The sequence below is a fragment of the Sus scrofa genome, chromosome 1 (genome assembly GCF_000003025.6).
Source record: "Sus scrofa isolate TJ Tabasco breed Duroc chromosome 1, Sscrofa11.1, whole genome shotgun sequence".
Taxonomy (NCBI): Eukaryota; Metazoa; Chordata; class Mammalia; order Artiodactyla; family Suidae; genus Sus; species Sus scrofa.
Window position 1 is genome coordinate 183,061,142 of NC_010443.5, and position 20,278 is coordinate 183,081,419.

Below are 20,278 nucleotides of genomic sequence, written 5' to 3' on the forward strand. Positions count from 1 at the left end.
AAGAAATCAAAGTCCCATGATTATAAGAAAATGAAAAAAATCCAAGGAGTTTACAAAGACTGTAGAGAACCATCTGGAAGGCAAGAAAAGCAAGATGATAAATATCTATTTATCTCTTTCATATATATTTATATATAACATGTATAATTATAAGCATTTATTTTTATATATGTATGTGTATATATACAAAAGAGAAGGTGAAGGCTAGACAGTGATCAAACAGAAAGGAGAGAAAGGAGCTTAATTTTTAATGAGAGAAATTTTGTTAGCTTTTTAACTATTTAACAATATGTATTCTTCCCTTTGCATGTGAAGATATCTCTCCAGAATTATAAGCTGTAGTTTTATACAGCCATTCATTCATTCTTTTAAAAATTAATTCCTCCATTCATTCAGTAATATACTGAATGGATACTATGCGCCAAGCACCCTACTAAACACTCACTTTACACTGGCTAATAATTCAAAGGCACAAATCAAATAATTACAAATTGACAAAAATTCATAAAAGAAAACAAATGGGATAATCAGATTAAGATCTAGTTCAGATCCAGCATTTAGAGAAATTTTCTCTGAGGAGCTAACTTTTAAGCTGGAACCCCAAGGGCAAATAGGATTAATATGAGTGAAGAATGAGAAGAATTGTTACTTGTTATCTATTGTTGCATAACAGACAACTCCAAAATTCAGTAGCTTAAACAGTAAGCAGGTCCCTGTTTTTGGTACTCTTATAGTGTACAACAAAAAATCATGGACAAAATACACAAAACAATATTAGGAGACACTGAAAGGTGGACAGAAGCAAGTAGGACTCAAGAAACAACCCAGAAAGGAGGTTCCTATTTTTTTGTTTTTCCTCCCATACATGTAGGTTGAATGTAGCCAGAGGGAAAAAATAACTTCAAGAAAACAGTTTATGGAGTTCTCACTGTGGCACAGTGGGTTAAGAATCCGACTGCAGCAGCTCTGGTCACTTCAGAGGTACAGGTTTGATCCTATTGACCTGTGCTACAGCTGTGGCTCAGATTAAATACCTGCCCCGGAAACTTCTATATGCTGTGGGTGCAGCCATTCAAAAAAAAAAAGAGAAAAGAAAACAGTTGATGAGACCATCTCTACTTGATATCAAATCTTGACAAAATTAGTATAAGAAAACTACAAATACCATTTATGAACAAAGTTAAAAATATTTTATCAAAATATCAATCCAGGAATATATAAGAAAAATGAATTACATACCATTGCAAAAAAGGATTTATGCCAGAAACACAGACTGGATCAATATTCAAAAACCAATCAATGTAATTCACTAGATTAATATCAGAAGAACAAGGTAAAACACATGATTTAATCAACAGATGAAGAAAAGTATTTGGCAAAACTCAACAACCATTAGTAATTAAAAACTCTCAGCAAGCCAAAAAGTAGAGGGGTATCAACAAAGCCCTAAGATAACATGATATATAATATGAAGAGACTGAAAGCTTTCTTCCTAAGATCATGAACTAGGAAAGATGACTATTGTCACTGCTCCTATTTGATACCCTATTAGAACACCTAGCAAATGCAATAATGCAAGAAATAATATAATGCAAGAAATAAATAAAAGATATTAAGGTAAGAAAGGAAAAGAAAACCATACTTATTCAGAGATGACATTATTGTGCACAGAAAATCCTAAGGAATATGCAAAAAAGCTCCAAGAACTAATAAGTGAGTTTAGCAAGGCCACAGGTTACAGGTCAACATCCTAAAATCAACTGCCTTCTTGATAAAAACTCTTACCAAAGTGGCTGTAGAGGGAACGTACCTTAACACAATAGAAGCCATTTATGACAAACCCACAGCAAATATAATACTCAATGGAGAAAAGCTGAAAGCATTCTCACTAAAATCTGGAACAATACAAGGATGCCCACCCTCACCACTATTATTCAACATAGTATTGGAAGTCCCAGCCACAGCAATCAGACAAACAAAAGAAATACAAGGCATCCAAATAGGAAGAGAAGAGTTAAACTGTCACTGTATGCAGATGACATGATACTATATATAGAAAACCCTAAGGACTCAACCCAGAAACTACTTGAACTGATCAACAAATTCAGCAAAGTAGCAGGATATAAGATTAACATTCAGAAGTCAGTTGCATTTCTATACACTAACAATGAAATATTACAAAAGGAATACAAAAATACAATACCTTTTAAAATTACACCCCAAAAAATCAGATACCTGGGAATACACCTGACCAAGGAGGTGAAAGACTTATATGCTGAGAACTATAAAACGTTAATCAAGGAAATTAAAGAGGACTCAAAGAAATGGAAAGATATCCCATGCTCCTGGGTTGGGAAAATTAATATTGTAAAAATGGCCAGACTACCCAAAGCAATCTACAGATTCCATGCAATCCCTATCCAATTACCCATGACGTTTTTCACAGAACTGGAACCAACAGTCTAAAAATTTATATGGAACCACAAAAGACCCAGAATTGCCAAAGCAATCCTGAGGAACAAAACCCAAGCAGGAGGCATAACTCTCCCAGACTTCAGGCAATATTACAAAGCCACAGTCATCAAGACAGTATGGTTCTGATAACCAAGACAGACAGACAGACAGACATACAGACAGACCAATGGGACAGAATAGAGAATCCAGAAATAAACCCAGACACCTATGGTCACTTAATCTTCAACAAAGGAGGCAAGAACATCAAATGGGAAAAAGACAGTCTTTTCAGCACGTATTGCTGGGAAACCTGGACAGCTGCATGCAAATCAGTGAAACTGGAACACACCCTCACACCATGCACAAAAATAAACTCAAAATGGCTGACAGACTCAAACATAAGACAAGACACCATCAAACTCCTGGAAGAGAACACAGGCAAAACATGCTCTGACATCAACCTTACAAATGTTTTCTCAGGTCAGTCTCCCAAAGCAACAGAAATGAAAGCAAAAATAAACCAGTGGGATCTCATCAAACTGACAAGCTTTTGCACAGCAAAGGAAGCCAAAAAGAAAATAGAAAGACAACTTACAGAATGGGAGAAAATAGTTTCAAATGATGCAACTGACCAAGGGTTAAATCTCTAAAATATACAAGCAAGTTATACAACTCAACAGCAAAAAAGCCAGCAACCCAATGGAAAAATGGGCAAAAGACCTGAATAGACATTTCTCCAAGGAAGATACACAGATGGCCAACAAGCACATGAAAAAAATGCTCAACATCCTTGACTATTACAGAAATGCAAATCAAAACTACCATGAGATACTACCTCACACCAGTCAGAATGGCCATTGTTAACAAGCCTACACATAACAAATGCTCTAGGGGGTGTGGAGAAAAGGGAACCCTCTTGCACTGTTGGTGGGAATGTAAGCTGGTACAACCACTATGGAAAACAGTATGGAGATACTTTAGAAAACTATACATAGAACTACCCTGTGACCCAGCAGTTCCACTCTTAGGCATATATCCAGACAAAACTTTCCTTAAAAAAGACACATGCACCCACAAGTTCATTGCAGCACTATTCACAATAGCCAAAAAATGGAAACAACACAAATGTCCTCTGTTGATGATTGGATTAGGAAGATGTGGATTAGGAAGATGTGCCAAGGGGGAGGGGGAGGGAGTAGGATCTATGGGATGCTTTGGGTCACTAGATTCAAACTATTGGCTTTGGAATGGATAGCAATGAGATCCTGCTGTGTAGCACTGAGAACTATGTCTGGTCACTTTTTTTTTTTTTTTTTTTTTTGGCTTCAGTTCATTGTCAGTTTCTTCTGTAGTCTTCTTTTAATTATTATTATATATTTTTTTCTACTGTACAGCATGGGGACCCAGTTATACATATATGTATACATAATTTTTTCTCCCATTGTCATACTGTGTTGTAAGTATCTAGACATAGTTCTCAGTGCTACACAGCATCTCATAGTTAGTCCATTCCAAAAGCAATAGCTTGCATCCGTTAACCCCAAGCTCCCAATCCCTCCCACTTCCTCCCCCTCCCCCCAGGCAACCACAAGTCTATTCTCCAAGTCCATGATTTTCTTTTCTGTGGAAAGGTTTATTTGTGCTGTATATTAGATACCAGATATGAGTGATATCATATGGTATTTGTCTTTCTCTTTCTGACTTACTTCACTCAGTATGAGGGTCTCTAGTTCCATCCATGTTGCTGCAAATGGCATTATTTCATTCTTTTTTATGGCTGAGTAGTATTCCATTGTGTATATATACCACACTTATGATGGAGACTGATAATGTGAGAAAAAAGAATGTATACATGTAAGTGTAACTGGTTCACCATGCTATATAGTAGAAAACTGACAGAACACTGTAAACCAGCTATAATGGAAAAAAAAATCATTATATATATACATGCACATATATATATACATACACACACACACATATAAAACAAAATCAATTGCCTTTATGTATTCCAACAAAGAACAATTGGAAACTAAAATTCTGCAAAAAGATAGCATTTACAATAGCTTTAAAACCTGAAACATTTAGGTATAAATTTAATAAAATATATTCAGGATTTCAATCTATACCTCACAACTTATACAAAAATTTACTTATAAAAGATCTAAATATTTAATGTGAAACTATAAAACTCTTAGAAAAAATTATAGGAAGAAAATCTTTACCTTAAGCTAGGCAAAGAATTCTTAAATACTATACCAAAAGCAGAGTCTAAGGACAAAAAGATAAATTTTACTTCACTAAAATTTAAAATTTTGTTTTTCAAAGCATGCCACTAAGAAAATGAAAAGAAAGGCAACAAATTGGAAGAGAATATTTGCAAATCACATATTTGACAAGGGATTTATACCCAAAAAATATACTCACAAAATTTAACAATAAGTAAACAAATAATTCAATAAAAGCATAGGCAAATGACTTGAGCTAACATTTTGCCAAAGAGGATTAGCAGATGCCAAATAAGTACATGAAAAGATTCACAACATTAATAGTCATTATGAAAAGGCAAGCTAAAACCACAATGAGTTACCATTATACATCTATTAGAATTACTAAAATAAAAATACTGAAAATAGCAAATGCTGACAAGAATTCTCATATTATTGCTGGTGGGAATGCAATATGGTACAGACACTCCAGCAGTTTCTTACCAGTTACACATACACTTAGCATATGACCCAACAATCACATTTTAGCTATTTATCAAAAGAAATAAAAAGACATTTTTTCAAATAGAAAGCTCTACATGAACGCTTAAAATAGTATTGTTTGAAATCACCCAAAAGTGGAAATAACCCCAAAATACTTCAATGGCTAGTAAATCCATAGGGTAGATTACTACTCAGCAACATTAAGGAACAAATTAATAAGACATGAACAAATCTCAAATGTATTGTGCTACTTGAAAGAAACTAGTCTCAAAATGTTGAATACTGTATGATTCCATTTATATGACAAAAGTCAAACTATAGGTTCAGAGAATAGATCAGTGTTTGATGGGCATACTACTAGTAATAGAATCACAGTAGTAGAGTCACAACTTCTGAAGGGGCAGTGCAGGAGAATATTTTTGGATGTTAGTCTATTCTGAATTCATTTGTGGTGCTGGGTTGATGATGATCATCATCATGACCAACCATGTGATTAAAGCATTAGAGCTTGACCTGTGTGCTATCAGCCTAACCTGAAGGGAGGGGAATGATGCTGGAGGTTCATTTAAATCCTGTGGCCAGTGATTCAATCCATTGTACCTATGCAGTGAGACCCCAGCAAAAACTATGGCCACCTGGAGCTGGGTTGAGCTTTCTGGTGTGCTGGGACAGTGACAGGTCCTAAGAACAATGGGACTCTCTCAGATCTGGCCCTATGTGTCTCTTCATTTGGCTGGTCCTGATTTATATTTAACTGTAATCATAAATGTAGTTCTTTTCTGAGTTTTGTGGGCCCTTTTAGTGAATTCTTGAATCTGAAGTTGTGGTGGGAACCCTTGAATTTGTAGTCAGTTGGCCAGAAATACAGGTGGCCTGAGAACTCCAGAGCTTGTGGCTGAAGTCCGAGGTGAGAGGAGTCCTGTGGAAGACTGTGCCCTCGACCTTTGAAATTGCACTTCAGGGCCCATAATGGGAAATCCAGTTGGACTGAGAAAATTAGGCCAGGTAATGGCACTAGACTTGGAAAGGAGAAAAAGTACAGTATAGTAACAAAAGCTTAAATTTAGTAAGTGCTTGCAGTGTGTCAGAGGAACTGCCGGGTATTTTTTAGGTATCTTAGGTGTCTTCTTCTTGCATTTAATCTCCTTCTGTCCTACTGCAGAAAGCATTAGTAATCATTTTAATAGATAAGTACTAAAACCAAAACAAAACCACCAAAATAACAACATGGGACTCTTCACTAGTCTGAGATTTGCCATTCTAGTGCTACTGATCTCATAAAGACCATAACTTTCATGACCTCATGAGCCCTTCCATCTCACAGATTTTATGATTCCATATAGTTAAGGCGCATTCTAAAAAAACCATAGGTTATGAAAGTAGTAACAGCACATTTAACTTTGGACATCCATTTGTATCTTCAACAAATGTTTATTGAACATCTGCCATGTGCCGTATGCTAGGCTACGCTTTGGAGATACAGAGATAAGCAAGACTGGCATGATTCCTTTCTTCTCAGAGTTAATAAAATCATATCCTCAATACCTCTACTATGGGGTATATTGCCTTCTTATTTCAAATGAAATTTCATTTAAATGAGCAGCCAGTAAGAAAGTGGGTAGATTACAAGAAGGCAGCAGGTTGCATGGGGGTGAGAAGACTGGGAATGAGTTTTGCCTTGCTATAAGGAGAATGGAAGACTGAATGGAGGCAGAATCCTAAGGACAGACTGTGGCCATGTGAGAGGCATGTAATTCCCAGGTAGTGCTCTTGTGGAGCAAGCCCTAACAGTAACATGTGCGTGGATTCTGTACATAGGTGACAGGGAGGCAGGACAATACTTCTACATAGTTATTCTCAGGAACAACTTATCAGTTTCATAGTGCAGAAAAAGACGAGACCTTTAAATCTGCAGTGGAAAATTCAAGGGGAGGAAGAAACAGGACTGGCTGGCCAGGGTGACATTAAATATGCATAAAGTTAGACCAGTGTTTCAAAGCTTGGTAAATAAATACCCAGAACCATTTGGGAGTATTTTGTTAACATACAGATTATACTCTAGACTTTAAAAATCAGAATTTCCAGAAGAGATTTAGGGATAGGGCTTCCGAGATGATTCTGATTCTCTGCAGTATTTGAGAACCACTGGTTTACTTGACTGGCAAACAAGGATGGTGCATAAAAACTCAAAGAAAGCAGTCATCAACAATGACCACCTTGCTGTACTCTCAGGACATCATTCTCTTCAATGGGTCAGTTTGGTTTCTAAAGCTATTGATGTATGGATCCTCCTTTCCTTTCTACCATATGCGGGTTTTTATTCTCAGTTTCTTTTGTTGGCATCTGAAATCCTGAAAGTTAAAGAGATGTGTTTTGCATTTATTTGGGGCAGGGGATTGTTTCTGCTGTGTATAGTAGACAGAGATTGGGTGTTTTTGGTGAAAATCTCAAGGATGGTGTGGAAAGTAGATTTTAACCATCAAAATCATTTGAACTAACCAAATCAACAATAAATCACATACTCCAGATTTTGGTTTAAAGGGGAGGAGACTAAGGAACTGGATGTGCAAATTAGCCAGGCCATGACTTGCTGGCTCTGGTTCATTTTGTAAACAAAAGCAGGCCTGAATTCAATCAAACATTACTTGTTAAAGTAAACTAGCTAAAAGCTGGTGAAAATTAAAGTAGAACAGAAGATGGTTTCAATAATTTCATTCTCCAGCTTTTAGCTTAAAAAAAAATCTAGCCACCATTCCATTCTATGGGGCATGTCCTTCTTTTTAAGGCACTTTTATGAAAATTAAAGAGCATTTTAGTCATGCACATATTGAAAAATGCTACCTGTAGTATTGGGTAAACTGCCTTGAAAATAAAATTCTGAATACTACTATCATTTGTAGTTTAGGCAATATTTCTGTGGGGTTTTAGAGACTTTTTAAATGAGAGAAATGGGACCCAATAGATTGGCTAGCCGAGAGACTAAATTGTTTGATAAATACCATGTGTCTGGTATGCTATACTTATTTGAAGTGACACTGAGAGATTAGTTGTTTCTAGACATTTTTTGGTTAAGTCTTTAATCTACAGAGAGCTGTTGAGTTTCCCCTCAAAACTGAACAAAGCCTGAGGGGTTTTGTTCCATGGGGCTAGAAACAAGTGGACCATTGCTTCTGCCTGAGGTGAAGTTTTCCTTTAAGGTGACAGGTCTGAACTTTTGCAAAGGGGGACAGTAGGAAAACCATCAGAATCCCCGGATGAAGGGAACTGCTAATTATTAAGCCTTAGCTTAAAAGTTTCAGTAGGAATTTTCTACTCTGCAAGTAGAACTGTCATTTTTGGGGTTGTGTGGGGGCAGAGATCCAGAAGGTCATTTCTAAGAGTTTTGGGACTAGGTGTAGCTGCCCAGCTGTCCACCTAGGCCAAAAGCAATCCTGAGTCATTGCCTGAAATTGCCTCCACCTGTGAGCTTGTGTTATGTTCCAGCAACTGAAAGAGGTGTTGATTCATTTCAGGCCTAGTTTGTCTATGATGAAGTTCAACCCACCACAGAGGGACTCAGGGGAACTCCACTGCGGGCTCTCAGTCTGTGATTTATGTTTTGCCTGTGCTTTTCTTTGCATTGTTGATAGAAAAGTAGCTAAGTGGATGCATTTAGCTCAAAAGATAATGCACAGCACCTCACAGCAGTGTAACATGAAGGTGGACAAGAAAATCTTTCAGGCATAAACCAACCACTGATGATGAAACAACCAGCAAAGTGAAACAACCACAACTATAGCAACAACACTCCTCTGCTCTAGAATCAGATCCAGGAGGCAGGCATTTGCAACTGGCTTCCTCAAAGACCACTCACCATCATCTAACCCTGGTGTAAGAACTTGGGTTGCTTCCTACTTCAGTATATTGGCTGACTGTGGAATACTCAGCATGGGATGGAAGTAGATAAGGACCCTCCCTGCCCTACCCATCAGAACTCTTATGACTAGAAGGGGCTTCATTTAATGCTTAATGATGATTTGGATATAAAAAGAGTTACCAATTCATTTTCTTTCAATGCTTCTATTGTGGCTCCCCTCAGAGACAGTGTATGGGTTGAAATGACCTCTTGCAAATTCATCTTATCCTACGGTCTCACGATGATCTGTTTCAATGACATCACAGGGTGGAAACCATTTTCTCCTGACACTTTAAATATCAGCTATGGGAGGAGCTTTTTCTGCTTTAGGGTTGTGGCTTTGCTCTGGGAGTTGATGGTTCTATTTTGAGAAATACTAAATTATTATCTTCCATCCTGGTACCCATCAATAGCATTGGCCCAACAGCCAGTTAAAAAAGTAAGTGGGCTTGCAAAAGGTCCTTGGGGGAAAATGTCCTGGATTATATTCTTATAGTCCAAGGAAACAAAAACAGCTTCCTAGCACCCCAACCTTGATGCCTGCCCTCCTGGGGTGATCAGGAATGATGTTTGCACTGTCTTATATCTCTGCTTTTACTCCTTTGTGTTTATTCCATCGCTGAAAGACTCAGAACATCACTTTTTCTAGCACACATTGTTTGTCTGAAAATACACCTGGAGAGCTGCCCAATTTGGAAATGACTTAAATTACAAAAAAAGCACAGCTGTCTTTAACAGCTCTAGGAGTTCATGCAATGAGCCTACAATTTATTGAGTAGGATTAGATGCTTATTGCCTATGACACTTTAAATACCATTACATTGAAGTTTATACAAGAAAGTCCAAGTTTAAAACTGGAATCTTAGCAATAACAGCTGGGCCATTTGTTTATGTGATAGGCAGGAAAGAATGACTTCTGTAATCTTCGTATTTGGCTTCAAGATTCTGCTTAGGAAAAAAAAAAAAACATGGGGAGGGGGGAGAAAAGCTAATTTCAGATTGTCAAGCTGAGCTGAACACTACTTGCTAATTTGTCCCTCATGTTAAGACCTCTGCCAAGGTTCCTCTTGTATCCTCTTGCTCTCTCACACCTGACAAACCCGTGCTTGAAATACTGTAGCCCACCTCTCTGACAGCAAGGGGTATGTCGCTAGCTAGCTTGCTGCTCTCTCCCCCAGGCGGCTCACATTCCGCATTTTGTTTCTAGCATGAAAGACTTTGTTTTAAATCATAATAGCAACCAGGCTGTAATCACATTAGAGCGCACATGGAGAACTTGCAAAAAGTCATGTGTTTTGGATTTGACATTCTGATTTATGGTTGTGTGCTCCAGTTACACAGCTGCAATCTCATTTTCCGACAAAGATGTTTTCTATTTTTCTATTACTTTGCTTCACCCTGTCTTTATGTTGGGGAAAATGAAAGCCACCAGGTGAAGTCATAACATAAGTACAAATGTTTTCGTGTTTGGGTTGGAGAGCGTAATAAATGGTGTATACCGGCATTTCAAACACAGCTTGTTATTTTTGAATAAAAGTGTAAAGGGAATTGCTTACTTAAGGTAATCGCAAATTAAGGAGGTACATGGAAATTTGTTTGTAAAACCCAGAATTGTCCCACAAACTTTCTATCTCCATCATCTGATATCAATTTCCTAGGAGGGAAATGGATGGCAATGTTCCATTTCAGATATTTAGGTAAATTGAGCCCCCTACTTAGTATGTTCATTTCACAAAATTCTAATAAGTTCAGGGTTGGGAACTCATAATCTCCGCCAACCTCGACATTGTGCAAATAAGGAACGTGAAACCCAGAGATGCAAAGTGACTTGCCCAAGGTCACACAGCTGGCTAGTAGCAGAGCTTAGACTAGAACTCAATTTCTTTTACCTCAGTCCAATGCGTTTCCCATCATTCCATTTAAAAGCAAGTTAAATAGCGCTTTTTATGGTAAACTGACCATCACAAATAATATTCCAAATAAGTCTCATGAAAAAATATGAAAAAGAAAATTTGGAGTACCCACAGTGGCTCAGCGGAAATGATCCGGACTAGGAACCATGAAGTTTCGGATTTGATCCCTGGCCTGAGTGGGTTAAGGATCCAGCATTGCCGTGAGCTGTGGCGTAGGTCACAGACACGGCTCTGATCCTGCGTTGCTGTGGCTGTGGTGTGGGCTGGCAGCTATAGTTCCAATTCGATCCCTAGCCAGGGAACCTCCATATGTCATGGGTTCGGCCCTAAAAAGACAAAAGAAAGAAAGGAAGCAAGGCGGGAGGGAGGGAGGGAGGGGGAGGGAGAGAGAGAGAGAGAGAGAGAGAGAGAGAGAGAGAGAGAAGGAAAGAAGGAAGGAAAGAAAGGAAGAAAAAGAAAGAAAGAAAGAAAGAAAGAAAGAAAGAAAGAAAGAAAGAAAGAAAGAAAGAGAAAGAAAAGAAAGAGAAAGAAAGAAAAAAAAGAAAGAGAAAGAAAGAAAGAAAGAAAGAGAGAAAGAAAGAAAGAGAAAGAAAATTCCTCTTGCTTTTTCACTTTTACTTCAAGTCTAAACTTTTTGTTGTGGTGGTGGTGGCGATGGTAAAAAATTCAGACTCACCTGGTTCACCAATACACTTAACACAGTATTCTGTCTTGGTCTCATGTTTGGGGTACATTGTTGGTGGCAAATGTAACAATCTTGAATTCAGATGTGTTAAGATTTAACACATTTCAATTCTTCACAACATGTGAACAATCCCAAATATAGTTATGTTTTGGCAATTCAATATAATCTTGATAAAAGGATAAAAAGTATTTGTGTAAGAAAAATTTAGAAATATGTAGCATGAAGGTATGCATGGGTACGAATGGTCTGATTGGTGTGGAATCTCTATGAAAAATGGAAAGAACATTAGCGCTCCATCGTTTGGATCATCATGTCCATGCCTGTTTTCCTCTCACATCACTGGTTCAGTCTTTGCTTTATATGAGGATTTTGGATTCCAGTCATTAGGTCATCAGAGTTTTCCTACAGAGAAAATCTATATACATAGTAATTAAATGTAATATTTCTTAGCAGGGGAGTTCCCGTTGTGGTTCAGTGGGTTAAGAACCCAAATAGTCTCCATGATGATGTGGGTTCAATCCCTGGCCTTGCTCAATGGGTTAAGATCTGGCGTTGCTGTGGCTGTGGCAGGCCGGCAGCTGCAGCTCTAATTCAACCCCTAGACTGGGAACTTCCATGTGCCACGAATGTGACCCTAAAAAGAAGAAAAGAAAAAAATACATATTTCTTAGAAGGATTTTCTAAATTGAAGATAAGGATTCAGTTTTTTCCCCTTCTTATTCAAAGTGGAGAAATAATGAGGAACCAACAGTTTTATTTGCTATTTTTAGCTGAATGCAAAGGAAAAGACTGCTACGTCAGAGTTTTAGATTCTATTACGTGTGCAGCAATAATACTTAGCAGGTGTAGTAGACAAGTTTTTGATGTTGATACCCCTCTCCTCCCAGCCTCTATTCTTCCATTTCTGGCCAACAGCACCAAGATTTTCCTATTGGTAAAGTTACTCCTACCTCATTCTCAGACATGAGATGAACATCCTTATCATCTTACACAGAACTCAAAGGGTAAGCTAAGCTTTTGTATCAGTCACCTTATCTCACCTGCTCCTCTGTGGCAATGATGGCATATGACAACGTGGGGCAAAAAGATTGAATCCAAGGGCTTCTGAGGATGTTGGCATTCAATGTGCAGTGGTGAAAATACAAGGCCTGGAACTTAGCAGCTATTTTTTTTTTTTTTTTTTTATCTCAAGGGGAGAACTTGGAGCTTCTAGCAGCTAACATTAATGAAGCCAGAATGGAGGGATAAAGACAAATTTTCTATTGATTGAGCTGCTAGATCAAGCTTCTGCTGACAGTGGTCCTACCTGAGGTTTTAGTCACATTTTAAAAAAATTCTATTTTAAGGTTTTGTAGCACTTGTAACTGGAAGACTCCTAAACTTCTAATTGATATCCCAGGGAGGTAGAAATAGTGAATTTTCAATCTGATCCTAGATATCAAAATGGTCCTTTAGGAAAAAGGGCTTTGTGGAATCTCATCTATCTCAGAGCGGACTGCATTTGTATACATTGCCAGCATAGTGACTGATCAGAATGGAAGCATCTATGAATTATAGCTGTTACTACAATGACAGTGGCAATTACGATAGCTAGAGTTTGGGTTAGAGAAATTATTTAGCAGATACAGAGAGAAAAGGTTGAGAAATATATCTTTGGCTGATAGGATAAAATAGGGTGAGATTACTGTCAATTAAAAATTGCACTTTACCACAATGTTTATGTAAAGACAGACTTTAAAATTTGCTTAAATTTCTCAATTTAGTATTAAAAAGATCTGATTTTGTTGTTGTTGTTGGAATTTTGTATCATTTATTAGGTGAGTGACAGAAAAATCCATAAACGTCTAATGAAGACGAAATGTTACCTGCTTGCTAAACCAGAGAGGTGTCCTTATAATAACATCAGTCCCAGTAGAAAAAAAGGTCTGATATTAAGTCATCTCATCCTTTCATTGTTTCTTTAATGGGTCTTTAGTGAATGCTGAGTTCCCCTTCATGGCCACTCCCATTATTTTATGAGAAACTTAAAGCTGGCTCAGGATTTACATTGTTCCAAGACAATACCCTGAAATATAAGCAGCTTTTGTTAAGCCATATCCAAAGTTCTATTTCTGTTGTCCTTGTATTTTTCAGGGTACCATCTCTGAAAGTAGAGGCACTGGAAGTGATGCCAGCACCCTTAATTACACTCTTAGTGTGGAAGAAACAACTTCCATTTGCTATGGGTAATCTACCAATGATCAAATTTGTCAACCAAAACATGTATAAAATTTGTGTTGACAAACTCTTACAAATTATGTAACTCTTGCTTGAAATAGTTTTGTCAGAAAATTGGAACTACCTGTGTAGATAAAATTTGTGGATTCTTGAAAGGCACTGAGATTTTTTGCTTGTTTGTTTTATTATTTTTTTTTTTTTTTACTTTTTTTTAATCCATGACCTACAGAAGGTGCATTTTTATCTTAGAAAAATTAAGGGAAGAATGTGCGTTCATATACCCTGATAATACCACTATTCTCATTGCCATCATTTAGCTGGTGTTCACTAAAAATTACCAGAGTGTTACATAACTTTTCTGACAGCGGATATGAGATGATTAAACCACCTGAGCTGCACATTTACTGATATGACACAATGAGCAGAGGAGACTAAGAAGATAATGAAGATTAAGATTTAGGACTTTATACTTTCATGTTTGTTCTGAAGACCTGAGATGGACCCTAGCGTTGTGATTTCCTATTACTTGTAATTTTACTTGTAATTTTCTATTTGTTTTTCTACAGTGGGCTTCCCAAAATTTGTAAGCCTCATGCTTCACAAAAATAGGGAATATTTAAATTCTATGCTTCTTTCCAGTAGTAGGAGGAATGAGGGAGCAAAATCCATTTTAGCTTGAATCCCCAATCACGGTGACTTTTTCAGAAACAGGGAGTTTAAACTATTCCTTTTCTGGGATGCAGAGAACACAGCTTCAGAAGCAATGCCTTAAGCTGGTATTGGTGAGAGAGAATTGCAGGGCTGTACAGCCATTCCTGGTCCGTATGCAAAGCCACAGGTTATGCTGTGGTGTGAATTGTATGCATTAGCTTGACTGGAATAACGGGTATGCACAGAGCTGGTAAAAGCATTATTTCTCCCTGTGTCTGTGAGGGTGTTTCTGGATGAGATTTGCACTTGATCTGTAGACTGGGTAAAGGAGAACCCTCACCAGTGCATGGGCATCATCCAGTCCACTGGGGCCTTAATGGAACTAAAAGGTGGAGGATGAGAGAATCTGCTCTCTGTTTGGGCTAGGACATCCATCTTCTTCTGCCCAAGGATGCTTGTGTTCCTGGTTCCCAGGACTTCAGACTCAGACTGGGACATATACTGTGGACTGCCCTGAGTCCCAGGGCTTTGGGTTTGGACTGAAACTATACCACCAGGCTTCCTGGGCCTCCTCCAGCTTGCACACTCATCTTGGGGCTTCAGCTTTCATAACAAACTGAGCCAACTCTTTACAATAAATAGCTTTTCATATATCTCTCCATATTGGCTCTTGGTTTTCTCTGGAAAACTCTAGTACATATGTAGCTGTGGAGACTTGTAAGGATTTCTGTGACTTGTCATCAGTCCTAGGATAAGAGAATGATAACACAGGGCAAGTGCAGCATGCTGGCATGAGGACATTGAGAAGTGGAACCACGGAAACAGGAAGAAAAGTGAGTGTAACCAGACCAAACAGAGATTTCTGTTTTCAACAGGCTACTTAAGTGTCTGTGTCAGCCTTTTGTGAAAGGAAATTGGCAATTAGCATCAGAAGCTCTGCACATCCTTTGGAAGCTGGAGCTTTAAGCTAACTGCATGGTCTGTAGAGTAAGATAAACATAGTATTCCACTATACCAAATATGTAGTAGAATGTATTTATCATTTTATAGCACAAGTCGTCATGTAAAACATTTCCATAATGGTAGTAATATATGAATACAAACCCATTTAACACACACTCAGACAATACAAATAAAGGGAAAGTCTGTTCTTGGCTGTTTCCCTCCCCCTACATCTACTGTGCTAACTTTACTCAGCTCCTTAGGAGACATAACTCAAGTCATCAGTGTGTGTTATGTTCTTCCATACCTTTCAATACACGGGTTTACATCTGAACTGCAGTACAATGTAGATACTATCTTGTTGAACTTTTAGAATCAACTTAAAAAAGGTAAGTATGGAGTATCCTACAGTATAGGTTGTGCAACCTTCCTTTTAAACTCAACAATATATATTAAAGAGCTTTCCACATTAGTACATGTAAAAAATGTTTCTTTAGTTAACTGCTGCATAATATCCTGTGATGTGACCATACCAATATTTATTTACATATCCCTAATAGATAGAATCTTTTGTATTATAATCAATGCTGTAATATATATATTTTGTGCATTTCTCTGTGTATTTATGTGTAAATTTCTCTATGAAAGATTACAAAACAGTAGAATTACTAGGTGAGTGAGTCCTTATGTTTTATATTAATAGTATCTATCGGATTGTTCTCCAAAACTATTTAGTTTACATACCAACCATATCTGAGAGTGCTCAGTTCCCCCATCTCCTTAGTAAATGATGTCATCAATCCTTTAATAGTTTGCTAACTTGATGAGGATAAAGGGTTTTCTTATTACTGGATTATTTAATTTTTAAGTATTTATTTTGATGTCTTAAATTCCTCGTTAAAGAACAATCCAAAGTTGTTTTTCTTTTTATATTTAGATACTTGTATTTATAGCCTGTCTATTATGGGTGAGATTCTGGAGCCCAAAGTTGCCAAAACAAGGTAAGCAGCCCTTTCAAAATGGGGACACAGTGATATATATTTTTGGCTAGTTGGGCTGTGTATAAATTACATCTACATCAGAGATGGTATCTACCTCAGTACTCCGAGGGAAGATAGGAGAGATGCTTAACTATCTTTAAATACATCTAATAGACATAATTAAAGCAAGTTTAATTTTAGAAACACTTATTCAGCAACTATTATGTTCATAGCCCTTCACTAGGGCTAAAAAGATAAATGAGGTATGATTCTAACCTCGAAGTATTTCACAGTTTACTAAGGAAGACTGATAGGCTGAAAAGGCAACATAAAGCAAAGAATATTTCCCTAAGGGTCAAATAACATATAAACTGGTTCTCTAGAAATTTCAAGAATTCTAAGTGGGATATCAGGGCAGGCTTTAGAACTGGCATCTGGGCAAAACCTGGAAAATATACACATTTCATGCGGCAGGGGGAACAGAGAGGGACATTCAAGGATATCAAGGCTGAGAGAACAAAGAGAGGTGCATACAATTTGGACTGTGCATCGTCCCCTGTGGCCCAATGTGTTAGTGTAAGCGTAGGTGTATACATGTGCATGTGTGCACACATCATAAAGATGGGAGTTGAGAGTTAATGTGGGAGCTAAGCCTGGAAAGTTAGTTGGGCCTGGGATAGAAATTATTCTGTAGTACAGCGTTTTTCAAATGGCAGATCACCAACATCTGTGAATCTGTTAGGCTGCTTATTTAAAATGCATACCTGGAGTTCCCTGGTGTCAGGTTAAAGGTCTGGCACTGTCACTGCTGTGACAGAGACATGGGCTCGATCCCTGGGGTGGGAACTTCCAAATGCCATGGGCATGGCCAAAAAAAAAAAAAAAAAAAAAAAAAAAAACCCAACAACAACAACATACCCCCAGCCTCACCCAACTGGATTAAAATATCTGAGATTATGGGGGTCTCAGGAACTTCATTTTTAACAATATTCCCCAAAGGTTTGGGTTTTTTTTTGTTTTAAGGTGCACTAAAATTAAAAATCGCTCTTTCAGATAAGGGTGGTCTTTTGAAAACTTTGATCTTCTTTCGGGAGTAGTCTAAGGAAATCATCATTTAGGGAATGACCCTGAAAAAAAAAAAAAAAAAACCCACACACAAAACAGTCTTACTGTCTAGGTGCCCTTGGGACATGCTGTCCTTAGGACTGCTCTAATATCAGGATGTATGATGGTCAGAGCAGCCCAGGTCAAAAGCAGAGATGCATTTAGGACCATTTGAAACCAATATTACCTGTAATGCTCTTTGAAAGAGGCATAATTAGGAATGTAAAAGTCAGGTTACCTCTGATTAGTGAGGACCAGAGTGAAGGGTGAATCCATTAGAAGCTACTTGTAAGACATTCGCACTTTAAGAACATTGCTTTGATGACTTTGAACAGGCTGGAGTAAGGGAGAAAGGCAGTAGAACCAGTTCCTACATCAAAGACTTATTAGAGTGTTTACCTTTTCAGGGCCATACTCCTAAATGTTTTGAAGAGTAAAAGAGCAAAAGGCTCTTTTAATTTGAATAGGACTGATTTGGCCATTTGAGGTAAATTTTGGTTGATAATAAGAATAATTCATATTTTGAGTCAACTAACATTTCTAAAATTGTTTGAATTTGCCTGTACAGATTTATATTTTTATTTGTATAATTCCATATGTTCTATGCATTTTCAAATATATTCAAGATTCTAATCCTTGCTACCAAGAGATATTTGGGATAGGGATCTTTATTCCCTATTTGGAAATAAAAGTAATTTCTTTCATTCAATACCAGAAACCAGGTTTTCCAATTCCAAATCCAGGATTCCTCTCTTTAAACTCATTGAAGACAATTAAAATATGATGGGAATTCACTGTGGCAAGATAAGGAAATTGTACTTTGTCCCCTGCAGGTACAAGCTCTTGGAGAAACACTGCAATCTGAGAAAAGAACTACTATGAAATCCTGAAAAGGATTTTGAGAAATGTGGCTGGGAGGAGGTAGAGGCAAACTGCTGGAACACCTTAAAGTCTTCCCTGCAGAGAGATGTTTAAGTCGGATTTTTTGCCTGCTGTAGCTGAAGCAGAAGAGGTTTCACCAAAATATCCCTCATTAGGGGCATCATCTTGTAGAGAAGATGCCACAGTAATGATTGGAAGGAAGGACTGAATGAGAGTGAGGAACGAGCTTGGGGAGGTTTTGGGGAAGAGGAGATTCTTACACTAGGTCACAAGGCAATAAAAGGAACCGTGTTTAACAACATACATGGTGTACCTAACCAAGTAGTGGGCACTGTATTATTTAAATACCTGGGAACTGGAAGAACAGATAGGATCCAAGAGATGTAAACTTTCCAAAGTTGTCTCCCTGAAGGTGCTGCCAGAGTTTCCATTAGCAAATAGCTTTAAACAGCTTTCTAAAATAAGAAAGGGATACGGGATATAAGAAGCATGGCAGCAGTCACTAGAAATGGCATATGTGGCTAGAGCAATATATGAGATTCATGCTGGTATTGATTTCAGGGCCCCAGCCCTAGAAGCACAGTATTCCTTATTGCCTCCAGCACCTTGATATTTTAAAACTATTCTTGGCTCTTCATTTAATCCCTTCTCTGAATATTCATATACACATCACTTTGGGCTCTGAGCTCGTAAATGAAATAGGATCCATGCCTTGATGAAACTGCATGGGAGACATCCAAGAAAAATCTGCTCTAGGAAATGATTTGGTGATTCAACATGCTGGCACTCTTTCTTCTGAACCAGGCCTGTGCCAGCCTTAGTGTCAGGAGCCTCTGTTGGAAGGGCTGGCTTTCAAATGAAATACAACATGGAATCTTAATCTTCCCTGGTCAGTAAAGGTCCAGCAGCTCTTTCTACCGATTCAGAGAACTTTACGTCAATCATTTGGCCAAAATCCAATTTGGGTAATCTACCAACCCAGAATTCCCCAGTAATTTCACTTGGCTAAGATGGTGCATTTTTTTGTTCTTCTTGACCCCCATAACTTTGCATTACATGCTATTAAGCAGGTTGTACCACCAAGCTGGGTGGAGGCAGCAGGTAGCATGACAACTGTGCTTTGCACTTACCAATTCTCTTCAGAAGCCAAGTTTATAAACCATTTCCCTATTTGGCAAGAATGCAAAAGGAAGACCTTTCATTTCTCACCTTTGAATTGCATTTGTCCTCAAGAATTCCATAGATAGTGAATGGGTTTATAGTAAAGGCAGTTCATAACAACATCTTGATTTTTTGACTTAAAGTTTTTAAAAAATTGACTTTTTGTTGCTGGACCAGGGAAACTAAGGCTGGAGCATATTTAGACATGTTATTGTTTGCTTCTTAAAGAGATCTATCTAGGAAACAAGTCTTGAAAACCAGTAATGTAAATCTCTAAAATACTCTTCCTGGAGTAAATACAAATTTTCTTTTTAATACAATTAAATCCATATTTATGGTCAGCATCCTGAGTCCCTAGCATCATCCTGGCTTTGTTGAGGACAGGGTGAAGAGGTCTAAGGCTTTCCCATAAAGGAACTGTGCTCTCGTCAGGGAGACTAAACACATAAAATGGTGACACAGCAGACAGAATATGCTAAAAACACTATAGTGAGATGTGTAAATGTCACATCAACTTATTAGTTCTGTGATTTTGGGCAAGTCACTTAACCACTCTATGCCTTACTTTCCCATTTATAAAATGGGAATAACAATGGTTAATGAACACATGTTCTTAAGAGAGTATATCAATGATTGTTAGCTCTTAAATAAAAAGATGCATGTAAACAAACTATGAATTTTTG